This window comes from Notechis scutatus, chromosome 1, assembly GCF_049901735.1.
Source record: "Notechis scutatus isolate UNSWTSFEM ecotype Mainland chromosome 1, rNotScu1.2, whole genome shotgun sequence".
NCBI classification, from domain to species: Eukaryota; Metazoa; Chordata; class Lepidosauria; order Squamata; family Elapidae; genus Notechis; species Notechis scutatus.
In genome coordinates this window covers 126,792,943-126,806,909 of record NC_142009.1, presented here as the reverse complement: position 1 = coordinate 126,806,909, position 13,967 = coordinate 126,792,943, and the positions used below count along the sequence as shown (strand labels likewise).

Sequence of the window (13,967 nt, the reverse complement as noted above, 5' to 3'; positions counted from 1 at the left end):
CAATATCACCCAGGTTAAGAACCACTGGGCAAGAAGACCACCATGATATTTTAGGCTTATACTGTAGATGACATTCTGGAAATCAGTAAAGTAAGCCAGGTGAAGGCAGTGGAAAACTATTTACATATGCTTAGTTAGCAAACTATCTTGTCTGCATGCTCTGTAAGAATTTTGTCTGAGACAGTTATAAAGCTTAGGAACAGAAATTGTAGCAGCAGGTATAGCTGTATATTGTATTCAGAAATATAAATATTTTTTGTGAAAATATTACTTATGATTGTGTATACCGGGGTCACCAAACTTGGCAACTTTAAGACTTGTGGACTTCAACTCCTAGCATTCCTCAGCCAGCTTTGCTGGATGGAGAATTCTCGGAGTTGAAGTCCACAAGTCTTAAAGTTGCCAAGTTTGGAGACCTCTGGTGTATACAATTGTAGCTAATTGAGAATTGAGTGCATTATTAGTTTGATAAGGGTATATGAATTTGATTTAAGCTTGTCTCAAGGATAATTGATTGTGGCATAACACTATAACATTAGGATGGAAGCTACCATGCATGTTCTGAAGTGGAAGATTATCTTTCTGATTAAGCAAATGAAATACCTGTTTTGATCACTGGCATTATGGGAATTGCAAACACTGAACTATTTGCATTGCTTGATGGCAACTCAAGTTTGCTTACTTCTGGAGTTGCCAGTAAATTCTCATTCTTAACAAATGCAAGCTGGGTGGTAACAAGGGTAGAATTAGTTTCTTGTTCATCTATTTTTCCAGAATGCAAAGATGTTAAATGGATTCTGTAATTCTAAAAGTGGATTTTTTATGTATCAGATAAGATATGTAGGAAATCCTCAATGTACAACAGTTAGTTTAGTGACCATTCAAAGTTATAACAGCACTGAAAAAAAGTGACCTACAATCATTTTTCACACTTATGACTGTTGCGACCTCCCCGTGGTCACATGATCAGAATTGGTAACTGACATGTATTTATGACAATTGCAGTGTCCTGGGGTCATGTGATCACCTTTTGCAACCTTCTGACGAGCAAATGAGGAAGCCATATTCACTTAACAATCTTGTTACTAACTTAAAGAATTACAATGATTCACTTATCGATTGTGGTAAGAAAAGTCATAAAATGGGGCAAAGCTCACTTAACAAATGTCTTGCTTAACAGCAGAAATTTTGGGCTCAGCAATAGTCATAAGTTGAGGACTTATATATTTGGGTTTCTAAGCTTTGCCAAAGATTCTTATTGCCTTTAGGTGTACCCTTATATATAGTTAAAGGAAAAATAAGTACGATAGGGTGGTTTAGATATTTTGTTAGGCTGTAGACAACAGTGGCAACTTAAAAGAAGTTGTTAACAAATATGTTCCTTGGAACTGTTACATAAACAAGCCATCTGTCACATACAATCTATATTAATTCTAATGGTTTCATTTCAGTCAACCATTTGTTTTTAACTGGTGGAAATGTTCACAGATGGCAAGCTGTTAAAGAACAAAGTGGATTTACCACACAATTCTTTTTAGAAGGGCTATCATTGATTTAGCTATAACATTACATTGGTTCTATTTCAAAAACTGAGCTTAACATTAAGCTTCTAATGACTTTCTGAAGTAAAATAACTGAAAATGACTGTAGCATGTTGTAGTCGTTGGGCTGGTTGATTATGATGCAATGTCAATTGTAATAAACTAGAGACTTCAAAACTTCTTTAACTCACATGGAACAACTGAAGGAATTATAAAGATTACTTGGCTATTTCCCTTAGCAAGGCAGGTGAAAATAAAATAAATACTATTTTATAATATTTTTAAAGAATCTTCATTTTGATATTATTAAAATATGATTTGGAAATTCTGTGAAACTAATTTAAGAAAGATAATAAAGCTAAAAATAGTACACAGAGTTAGAATGTGCTGGCGTAATAATATGTTTATAAAGAATGGATAATCTTTTTTTACAAAAAAAAACACAGTTGGTTTTATTGTTTTACCTGATAAACATGAAAAGAATAACTCATTGTTTAGATATTTTTATACCATGGTTTCAGATTTTGTTTTGTAATTAAAAGTACATAGTGCATATCAAGAAGTCATTGGGAACCACAAATCAATGAGATATATAGTCTTGCAAAAAAATTGACAAAATACTGTATATACTCGAGTATAAGCCTAGTTTTTCAGCCCATTTTTGTGCTGAAAAAATCCCCTCGACTTATACTCGAGTCAAATTCCCCTCTGGAAAAAATGGTGTGGAGTCGCGGCCTCCGGCGGCAGCGACTCCCAACAGCCCAGCCGGGAAGGGAAAGGCAAAAAGCGCTTTGCCTTTCCCTTCCCGAGCGCCGGGACTGGGGCCGCGCCGGCGGTAGTGACTCCTGACTCAGGGGCCTCCGAGGGAGGGGAAGAGAGTGACTCCTGCCTCCCGCTGTCATCATCATCTTCTTCTTTTGGGTTAGTGAATCAATTAAACCTTTCATGATAGTGAGATCGTTTCCCAAATTAATTATTTTTATTTTGAAATTTACCAGTAGCTGCTGCATTTCCCACCTGGCTTATACTCGAGTCAATAAGTTTTCCCAGTTTTTTGTGTAAAATTAGGTGCCTCGGCTTATATTCGGGTCGACTTATACTCGAGTATATACGGTAATTAAAACCTGTATGACAAGGTTACTATCAAATATTTTTGCTCAGAATAGAACAATATACAAAAATTTTACATAAAATTTCAATTTCTTAAAATGTTGCCCTTTTATATAAGGACCTTGATTCTTTTACTATAAGATTGGAAGATATGGAGAGACCTGGTCCATAGAATCACCAAAAGTTGGACCTGACTGAATGGATAACATTATCATCATCTTGATTCTTTGCTTTTTAATAGTATTTCATTTAGAAATAAATATTTGAATTTTGAGATCTAAGAATTGTATCCAATGGTGTCACTTTCCTTCCACCCAATTCAATTTTGGAAGTTGGGAGGCGCTCCAGGGATGGATATGGAGATTTTGGCAGAGATGATGTGAAATTTTATTGGCTAAGCAGAAGTCCACTTGTATGGTATCATATATAATTTTTCAATTGCTCTGAATAATTGAAGTCAGAGAGGCTTACTCCAAATCATTATATAAATATTTTGCAAAAAACACTGTTATTGAAAGATTTCAGATTCTTTGAACTTACAATAGTTGGCACCTAAAGATGTTTTTTAGAGGTGATTATCATTCTAATAGTTTATTAAAATGTTTTATCCCAGATTTATACTGATATTAAAGATTGATACTTATGTGTTTGTGATGCTCCCTTTTCCTGTTCAATTTACAGCCTTTGTTCAATCTGAAATATGTGCGGATTTAATTTCCATTTTCTCATTGTTATAATGATTACTAATTGCCTGAGTTTATGCAGCATATGTGTTGATTAAAATATACAAAACAGGCTTCCCCTTACTATTTCCTTAATCTTTTGACTTATGTTTCTTGGGTTCCGTTAGTAATGTACTTCTGGCATACAGAATTTATTTAAATGGGCGATCAATAATACTAAAAGTGCATGAAGTACCTAATACCTAAAATAATCTAGCTGGTTATATTATGAAATATTATTTTCTATTTTTCCGTAGTCTTGATCTATGCAAGCTCATTGATTGTATAGTTGATGCCTCTTGAGATCTTTGAGCAACAGATACCTCAGACCTTTATGAATCCTCTCAAGCTTTATGACTTTTTAGGTGAGATTCTTTTAAGGTGCTATTCGTGATTTTAGTGTATTGTATTTTTATTTCGTTTACCATTGATTTTTATATGTGATTGCCTGAAGCTGTAAAGGAATTCTTACAGTCTCTTTTTCTTAATAGTTGATTTAAAATTTGTAATTCTGGTCTTAACTACCCCCCACCCAGGGATGGGCTGCTACTGGTTCGGCCCTGCACTTACCTGGCATCCAAAACAGGCCATATGAGGATTCCTGGGAAGGGAGGGGCGGGACAGGGCCAGCCAGGGTTGGGATTTGCCGGTTCGCTGAACCAGTCATTAAAAATGATAAAATTAGCAACCGGTTCGCCCGTTTTGGTTGCCAGGTAAGTGCAGGCCCTGCGCGGAGGCTCGGGGAGGGTGAAAAATGAGCCTCCTGGAGGCTCCAGAAGGCCAGAAACGGACCTGTTTCCTGCCTCCAGAGGGCCTCCAGAACCTGGGGAGGCCGTTTTCGCCCTCCTGGAGGCTCGAGGAAAACCTCCGGAGCCTAGGACAAAAATACCCCCCTGCCATGGTGCAGGAGGCTGACTAGGCCACGCCTACCATGACCACACCCACCCAGCAACTGGGCAGAGAACTGGTTGCTAAAATTTTTGAAGCCCACCCCTGCCCCCACCCCTTAAAAGGAAAGGAGCTGATTTATCTAGTTACGTTCACATAAACTACAAGAGCCAGAAGATGGCCCTGTACATTTTAATTCCATTTTTACTCTCTGCTCACTTTCTTCTTGCCAGTAAAGCACACAGGCTGTGGGATTCCTGTCCCTCTCATATGCTGGGGTTAGCAGGGAAGGCATTAGGTAAAGGCATTATCTTAGAACATAGATGATTATAATAAGCACCAAGTGACTATACAGGTAGTCCTCGATAAATGACCACAATTGAGCCCAAAGTTTCTGTTGCTAAGGAAGACAGTTGTTAAGCGAGTTGTGCCCCATTTTTCAACCTTTCTTGTCACAGCTGTTAAGTGGATCACTGCAGTTAAATTACGGTAGTAACACAATTGTTATGTGAATTTGACATTTCCATTGTCAGAAGATCACATGACCTCAGGACACTGCAAGTGTCATCAATATGAGCTAGTTGCAAAGCACCCGAATTTTGATCACATGACCATGGAGATAATGCAATGGTTGTAAATGTGAAAGACGGCTATAAATTACTTTTTTCAGTGCTGCTATAACTTCAAACAGTCACTAAATATAAATCAAGGACTACCTATACTAAGACAGGGAGGCAAAGCAGGAAATATAAACCAAAAAGCTTCTGAGAGAAAAGGTCTTCACACGATGGGATTTATCCTGCCATGATGGTTACAGTTGAAGGCAAAGGTCTTTATCAACAAAAATAAATGTTTCGCGCTTAATGTTGGAATTTACTTATACATGGAATAGCTAGCATGATTTTAGTTAGATGAACGTGAACAAACCATCATTTAAATCCCGTAAGGTGGACACATCATTGGTCAGTAGGAAACTAGGTTCTTGGTTTGGAGTTTAGCTTACTTTGCATAATTATAATTATTAGCTGATATCATTGCTAAGCTGGATAGTATTCACCAGTCACCCATGCCTGACTTATATTCCTGACTGCAAAATTGTGAGGGGCATCTTTTTAGAACAGGCTGCAAGCTTCAGCTAATAGAAGTGTTTTTTGGCTGATTGGTACAAATATTGTAATGTATTACATGCACGTTAGAAAGTTGTACCCTGGATGTCACTTATTTTCCTGGCACAATTTCAGTTTCTGTTTTTGACCTTAAAAGCAAAAGTGGCTGATATTTAATTATGTTAGGCAGAGTGTATTTCAGTACGAGCTTGTCTGGATATTAAATCCTCTTGAAAATGCACTAACTTTTCAAGTTCTATTAGTCCAGCACACAGGAGAGAGCCTTTTATGGAAAATATGGAATGAGTGACCTTTCTGCTTTTAGGAAAGGATTTAAAACCTTGTTTTTAACCAGACCTTTTCATTTAATTGATGTGATTTTAACTGTTTTATACTTTTTTTTAATCAAAATTGTGTTTATAGCATTTAATTATTTTTTGCTAGTGGCTTCATTTGCATATAAAGCGATTTGTTTAATTTTGATTTAGCTTTATGTGTGAGACAAGCTATTATGGTTTCTAAATTATGCTCTATGGCAAATGTTCTTGGTTTAGAGCATTTTTTTTTTCATATGGCCCTTAGGCTAAAACTGTGAACCACCTCAAGCGAATACTTCGTGCATTGTCCGACAGATGTTGGATATTGCTTTGTTTCCCTCAAAAATCTAAAATATCCCACAGTGCCCCAGTGAGCTTGTTGCAGCATCCTGGAGCACCACAGCACAATTTGGAAACATTGCTCTGTGACAGAACATCTTTTGCGAGTCAGGTTATTGAACCTATCATAAAAATAAATGAAACTTGTGGTTATTAAAAACTCACTGGGCCAAATGGAGTGGATGAAGCAGTGCTCAAGGATATAAAAATATATTTAAACCTACAGCTTTATGAACCTGTCTAGAACATGCCATAACAGTTTCTTTCTAAATAAATATGTGTAAGAATATGCTGGAAAACTTGAACAGACAGGAAATAGATTGTCGCGGGTTTTCAATAAAAACTTTATGTATGCAGCATTCCCCTTCATCTGCAATAACACCAGAGCATAAAGGCAATATGCTGGATCAGACCAAGGGCTTTATACATTACACAAACAAATTACTGGAAATTTCCCCAACACATATATACAAGCACATTACTTTGGCATCCAGACTATCCTCCGACCCTAGCTGGTGTACCTGGGACTGGAAAAGAAGTATATTGTTAAATATTACTTAAATTTTAAAATATGTTGGAAGAATTTCACTCTTGCATTCCAGGGGACCACTGGTGGATACTACTAGATGCAATCTCTAAAGCCTATCTGGTCCATTCCCCCGCCAAGTAACCCTCCTCTTCTTTGTATTCTGCGGCAGTGAGATACACAGCTTATCAATCAATGTTATAATGAATGACTTAATTTTCGCACCAATGGCAAAAATAACAATTGTGAAACAAACAAAAATGTATTAATATTTGTCATACTATATTACTTTGATATTTATTTTAAATTATCACTCTTTTGATGTTTAATTTAAAATATCTGTACTGAAGCGATGAAATTAAGAGGCAATTCCTATCTTGGTTGGACTACCACTCTTACTTTTTTGACGAGAGAAATGGCCTTAATGTATCCTTGCACATGAGATAAATTGCTTGCTGGCTCATAATAATTTTTTCTTGAACTTTATCAAGTGAGTTACCACTTTAGCCAGTCTCATAAGTTGCAGAGAAAGACAGAATTACATCTCTGACTTCCAAGTACATGTCTCCTTAATTTGTAGCTATAGCATTATTTCACTGAAGTTTCGAGTAAGGAATTCAACTAGCTTTTTGAAAATTTGAAACAACGCATTCATCTTTGTGCTGATTGCCAGGCTGAACAGTCCTTTTGGTTCCTCAAAACCAGAGCATTCCAGCAAAGGCAACTTAATTGAGGTTTTTTGTTCATAATCCTTATCCGTTATGCTTCTCAAGATATTTTTATAATAATGTACACAACAATGTGAATATTAAGAGACTCACAAAATTTGGTGTCTTTTCTTGACCATAATCAGATATGGCAAATGATGATGGATCCCTGGGGAGTCTGAGCTATCTATAAACAGTAAGAGAAATGTGTCTGATATGTATAAATCATATCTCTAATGAAACTTTTCATAGCAGTGTTTCCTAAGCAGAGCAATTCCCAGCCTTCACAGCAAAGAGCTGCGCTGGCTTTGGAATTCTCGGACTTCAAGTTAATAGATCTGGTATCTGTCCAAAACACTGTTGCATGAGAACCTATCAGTTATGGGAGGAGAGCATTAGATGCTGTTAGGGAAAAGATAGATATTGTGTATCTAATGTATTTTTCGATGCACCTTCTTGATTATTCTGAATCATATGAGCCCAAATTTAAAGTACTGTATATTGTTAAATATTACTTTATATTTAAAGTATGGTGCAAAGTAATGGCAAGGAATGTTGGAAAGCAGGGTGACAGCTCCAAGCGAGGCAAAGATGAAAAATACATTACTATTTTTAGATAATAATGAATCTGAACTAACATCATACTTGAAAAATCTAAACCTTGATTAGAAAAAGTTCCATATCCTTTCTTTGAGGAAAAAATCGCTAAAGTATTAAAAAATGGAGAGTTTTTTTAATGTCACATCTACTGCGATAATACAGTACTTTATTTACTAAAATAACACTACCATTATATACTTTTAGAATATTGACAATGGATTTAGAACTGTAGTGTGGTTAACGAAAAATTATTCTATAATAAGATTCAGTATCTGTCTCTTTCCTTTTGTGTTCTTTTTGGTTTATTAGTAATCTGGCCATTATACATTCTGGTCTTTGAGTGTTGCTATTTCTGAGTTTTTAAAAAATGGTACTGATTAAATGAATTGTAAACCAGGCATGCAATTGGTATCTTTTATCTGATATTTAATGGAAAGAAAATGTTAATTCAGGGTAATGAAAAAGACCTCCAAGTATTGTGGGTGAATAGACCATTAGGTTAATTAAAATGAGGATACGAATCACTGCTATAGTGGAACTATCATTTTGAGGGAGACAGTTTCATTTAGTGGCTGAATAGTGAAATTCAGGATGCCTCCCTCCTGAGCTGGATTCACGACATACAAGACCAAGATAAGTGGCAAGGGCAATTCAAATTTCTATTCATTTACTTTTACCTGCCTACCATTACTTGTCAGTCTTGACTGCTTGTCACATAAAGGTGAAGATTTATTCAGCCTTATTTAAATCTATTAAATGCAAATTGTGTTACTTCACTGTCCATCACACAGGCAGTTTCAGAACAAAATGTGTTCGTTGTGACAAACTGCATACAAGGAATTCCTGAACCTATTTTAATTATTATACTTGCAGGTTCCATCTCTCTTGACGGAAGCTTTTTTTTATTTTAAGACTACAGTAAAGACATTTGTGGAATAGAACATACTGAATCTTTATCTAATTATTGCTTACATTTCTAAACCTACTAACATTTGCTACATACGAAGAGGAAATAATATGTATTCTGTTATGCTTAAAATAATGATTAGTTTTGGTACTTGGGCTAGAAACAACGAGATAAAATTGTTAAATTTCAAAATAAGACATTGTGCATTAATAACTGTTTACTTTCTTTGAAATGACAGCTTGTTATCTTGGTTTAGCAAGAATCTTCCTATTTATCCTTGCTTCCTAAAATAAAATATGCTTTGCATCAATGTATTTTGAACTCTCTAACATTTAAAACTTTTTTCTTGGCTTGAAAATTCTATTTGTCAAATATTTGAAGTATTTTTTTTTAAACCCAAGAGTAAATGACATTGCCCTTGCAGATTTTTAGATATGTATGTTTCCATCAACAGCATATTGCTGATCTCAAGAAAGCAAAGTAGGTTCAGATTGGGTTGATATTTAAATAGAGACTATTTTGGCATACCAAACCCGGAGACAACAGTATTGTTGCCATGACAGAAACATATATATGTTCCCACATAGCCTGAAAGCAGGAGTTCAGAGTTTCAGAGTTCTTCTTTGAGTGACCTCCTATTTTATTTTTCTGCATGATACCCATGGCATTGGGCTTTTTTTTGTGTGTGTGCTATTTTTCAGGGTTTTTTGTGTGGGTTTTTTGGCTTTTAAAATATCTAAGATTCTATTCATTTACTTCTATTCATTTACTTCCCTGCTGACCGAATTTACTCCGGTCTTGGGTCTTTTACAATATTTTGTATTTTTATTAATATTTTTTATTTTATTATATTTTTTGTTGTGCACATATAATTTTTTTACACTGGATGGACTTTGGCAACTGCAAGTTCCCCTTTAGATTGCTGTGACACAAAGCTGTTGTTTTAATATAGACTATTAAAATTACAGTAATAGTCCCATGAAAAGCATGACAGGAAAAGCTTTTCAAATGCATTTGGTGTAAACAAAGCATCTGTGCTTGAAGTTTTTGAGGTAGCTACGTCCCCCAGGGCCTTGGTACAGTTGCTTGAGAGCTTTTCCTAGGTGTTTCCATATACGTGTTCATGCAGGAGTGTTCAGTTCATTGGATTTCCCAACAGAAAATTGTATCAGTATTTTGGTTGCATCAGTATTTTGAGAAGGGATGCTTTGGTGGTACCAGTGTCTCTCTAAAAGCTCTGTCTTGCAGTAAAAGATTATTATTTTTCTTAAAGAGAATTTAGTGTTGATATGGATAATGCTTTATTGAATTGACATGTTGATAATGCTTTATTGAATTCATCCTTAATTCCTTTAGAATAAAATAGGAAGTGACATTTCCTTTCCACCCATTCTCTAAATTATCCATGTATTCTAGAATATTCTTTTGTTCAGACAAAATAAACACCTAGTTTTATTAATATCAAAGGTATATATTTTGAATAGAAAAGTTGGTGACTGAATGTTGATCAATACAGAGACCCTGTTGGGCTGCTGACAAGCAGACTGCGGACTTATGTGTGCTTTCAGAAATCCTAAAAATATATAGAAATAGATGAAAGGTATAAATTCAACTCCTGAATCTGAAAATCTTTACACCCTGATCCTTTGTTAGTGAATTCAGAAGTGAAGTGACTTGTTACAAAATAAGAACTGGTCTGCCAGTAAGATGTTAATTTACAGTATTTTAATATTACTTTTCATTGCAAAAAATTCCTGAAATGGTCTACAAATGCAATAAAAGATCGAACTAAAAATCATTTCCCGCAAAACTACCATACATTAGAAAAGGCCAACATAAAAACATACATTTTAAAAAATAATTTTCTAAAAGAAGGTAAACTGCACTGTGGCTTGTCATGACTACAGTTCCCAACTTTTATGCATATTCATAAAAATACCTAGTTTATTAATTCCTTTTTCTTATATTTATTTGTGTATTATATTACAGTTCAATTCACAAATGACTAAAACCCTGTTATTAGAATTACAGTTTATTCAAATAGTCTGGCCTAATTTACACAGGATCATTCAAGACAAAGGCTTCCTACCCTAAATGGAACTTGCTTTCCAGTACCCAAGAAGCTACTACCATTTCAATTTTGTTTTAATGCTAACAGCTTTTCTTCTACTATCACATATCCAACTCTTCCACTTTCCCATTAGGACTTTATAAAGATGATTATGGTGTCTTGCTTCGGATACACTCCTACTCTCTCCATCCTCCATCCATTTATGCACACACACACACACACACACACACAAACGCAGGTTGTCTTAAAAGGAAAGCTATAGTTCTATATGATTGAATGTGGACTGCCATTTTCATCTTAATAAGAGACCTTACATTGCTGGTAACTGTGCACTGTGTTCAAGCTAATTCAAGTACAGCTCCCTTTAGCTAGCTCCTGAACTAAACGTTGAGGATGGGGGGAAAAGGACTGATCATTGTAGAGAGCATCCTTCTTCCTCTACTTATGAGTTGTCCATGTGTTCATATAAACACCTGAATGAGTCAAAAAGTGTGTGCTTAGTATGTAATTAAGCTTGGACTTGTGTTGCAAATTCAGAATACATGTTGCCTCAACATTAATTAATAGGATGAAGGGACAGCTACAGAGTGAATGTGGGGAAAACCATGAATCAAGTACAATCAGACAGTGCTACTAATAGAATTTCTATGTGTGAATTTATGGTTCATAAATATCTTTACAATATTTCTAAGAATTTCCCTTACAAAATTCTTCATTAGAAAAAATAACCTGGAGCCTGAATTACATGCATTTACTTTATTTAATACCATTTTTAGAAAATTGCAATTAATCTTAAATATATATAGTTAATCCATCCTTCCTTCTTTCCTTCCTCCCTCCCTCCCCCCTATCTTATCACAAGCTAAATGAAATTTTAGCAACTGTAAGCTACAGCAAGCCTGCAGTTTTGAAAACACGGCAAGAATAATCATAAACTCAATTATAGGGAAAAAAACACTTTGCAATGAAAATGTTTTTTAAAATTAAAGCTCTAAGGAAATGTGTTTACAGCTACTTTAAAATAAAAAACCCAAAAGAACAATTTTATTAGAATTAAATAGAGTTATAAAACAGTAAGCTTTGTAAGTGTTTTTCAGATTGGAAAGAAAAGCAATGGGTATAGTCCAGAATGTTAATTCGTAAATTGGTTTGCAGCATGTTAAGAGTGACATGGAAATATAATAATGGAATGCAATTTTTGTTCATAATGAGATTTCTCCTGTAGGTTGTTCTGTGGGTGGGTTTCATATTGCAGTTTTATATTGGGTCTGTGAAGTAATTGTGTTCCAAATCTACTAATGCAGGACAAGGAGGAACTTTTTGCTGATTTACTTAGGCTCAAATATCAAGCCCACTAGGAATTAAGCCTTTATTTTGAAATACTCAGTCATCATTAAATTGTAAATAGTAATAATCTCACATAGACTACTATAAGTAATTCTGTCTCAGTACTTATGCTTCTGTTCAGATTTGCATTTGTAGAAAGTTGAAATGCATTGATTTTCTTTTCTTTGTTAGTCTAGGAGCCAGCCACTCAATCAGAAGATTAAGAAACTTGAAAGGGAATGACAAACTGACACCATGCTCACAATGGGAGGCATGAGGAAATGGCAGTTGGATTTGGAATCCAAACTGCTGAAAATTCTCTCTGGATTAAAGAGAGATTTTGAGATTATACTTATGCACTCCAGACAGCTGATATTTTTTGTGAAATGACAGCAGAAACCAAAGCTTGAATACTTCTTAACTTTGTATTAAAGCTGCTTATTCAACCATCTGATTTATCTTCATAATAAAAGATCCTGGTTTTCCTTTAACAAAAACCCAAATCAATTCTTTAAAGGAGAATACTATTACTTTTATTAGTATGGAAGTTGAGCACCAGTATCTGGAAATGTACAGCCTTAAAATATAGCTTTTTTTCTAGTGGTTAATTTTCAGTATTTCTCAAGAACAAAAAGGTCTTAAAGGTTGAAATCAAATTCTAAAAATGGATCAGCATTGAAATGTCAACTATCTAGTTGTAGCAGCATACCAGCATTCAAAACCATGGTCTAATATTGATTTCCCTGGTTGCATAACATTTGCATTGTGACATTTGGCTTCAACATTAACAAAGTAGTTGTTTCTTGATCAATCATTTTTTGGTACTACATGCCAAACAATCACTCAGTGTGACCTATTTCAAATTGCATATTAACTGTTGAGCAAAAGTGCTATATGTTTTTTTTTTTAATTTTAAGCCTGGAGCATGAATTGTGAAGATATAATTTGTAAACATACATAGAAAACTGTATATTTTTATCAAGCATTACATGCAGGCAAATTAATTTCAACAGTGCAACCTCATATATAAGTTATGCATGTGTCTATGCACATGTGCTCTCTCTCATACACTCACACAGAGACATAGACTTGATTAGCACATACCCATTGCAAAGTCTGCATTTCTTTCTAGATTTTCTGTATAATTAAATTTATCTGTTTTTTTTTCTTTTTTCCTTAATGCTTTCTGATATGGGAGATACTACCATCCTTCCAAGAAATTCAGAGGGACTTGCATTTTCCCAGCCCTAACATCTTATTGTAATAGCAAATTTTATGGAGAGAGAGAGAGAGAGAGAGATCTCCCCTGAAAAATATATGCATGTGAGAAAGAAAATGTATCACATATTGTTGACTTAAAGAAACTACATGATAAAGTGAACTATGGATTTTTTTTGCAAGAGCTGAAAGCTGAAGAGTGGTATATGCTGAAGTAACCCTTGTATAAGAGAGTAGAATGCTTAGCACATGCTTGGATATAAGTTGCCTCCAGTTTAGAGTCTTGCAATTGTGATTTACCTCAACTCCGATTGCCCCAAGCCACTTGTGCCAGCTAAGGTGCTGAACATTAAAAACCAGCATGATTTGTAGGTGGGTGTGAGTTTGGCAAAGGCTTCTTTGCTCCAGTTTGAATAAAGCAGAAGTATGTGACACATAATATCTAAAAGGATCTGTGGGTAAAATTCTGAGACCATTCTGTGTTTATGATGCTGGAAATAAAAATGACCTGAACAACAACAACAGCAATGACAAAAAAATCTGGAAGAACAACTAGAAGAGGAAGTGCTTTAAATCCTCTTCCCCCACC

The 13,967-nt window shown here is 35.1% G+C and overlaps 1 protein-coding gene across 2 annotated transcripts in view; it reads left to right on the top strand.

The window, feature by feature from the left end:
* PRIM2 (DNA primase subunit 2) overlaps positions 1 to 13,967 on the top strand; it is a 99,304-nt gene that overhangs the window by 48,072 nt on the left and 37,265 nt on the right. The gene's annotated exons all lie outside the window — the stretch shown is intronic.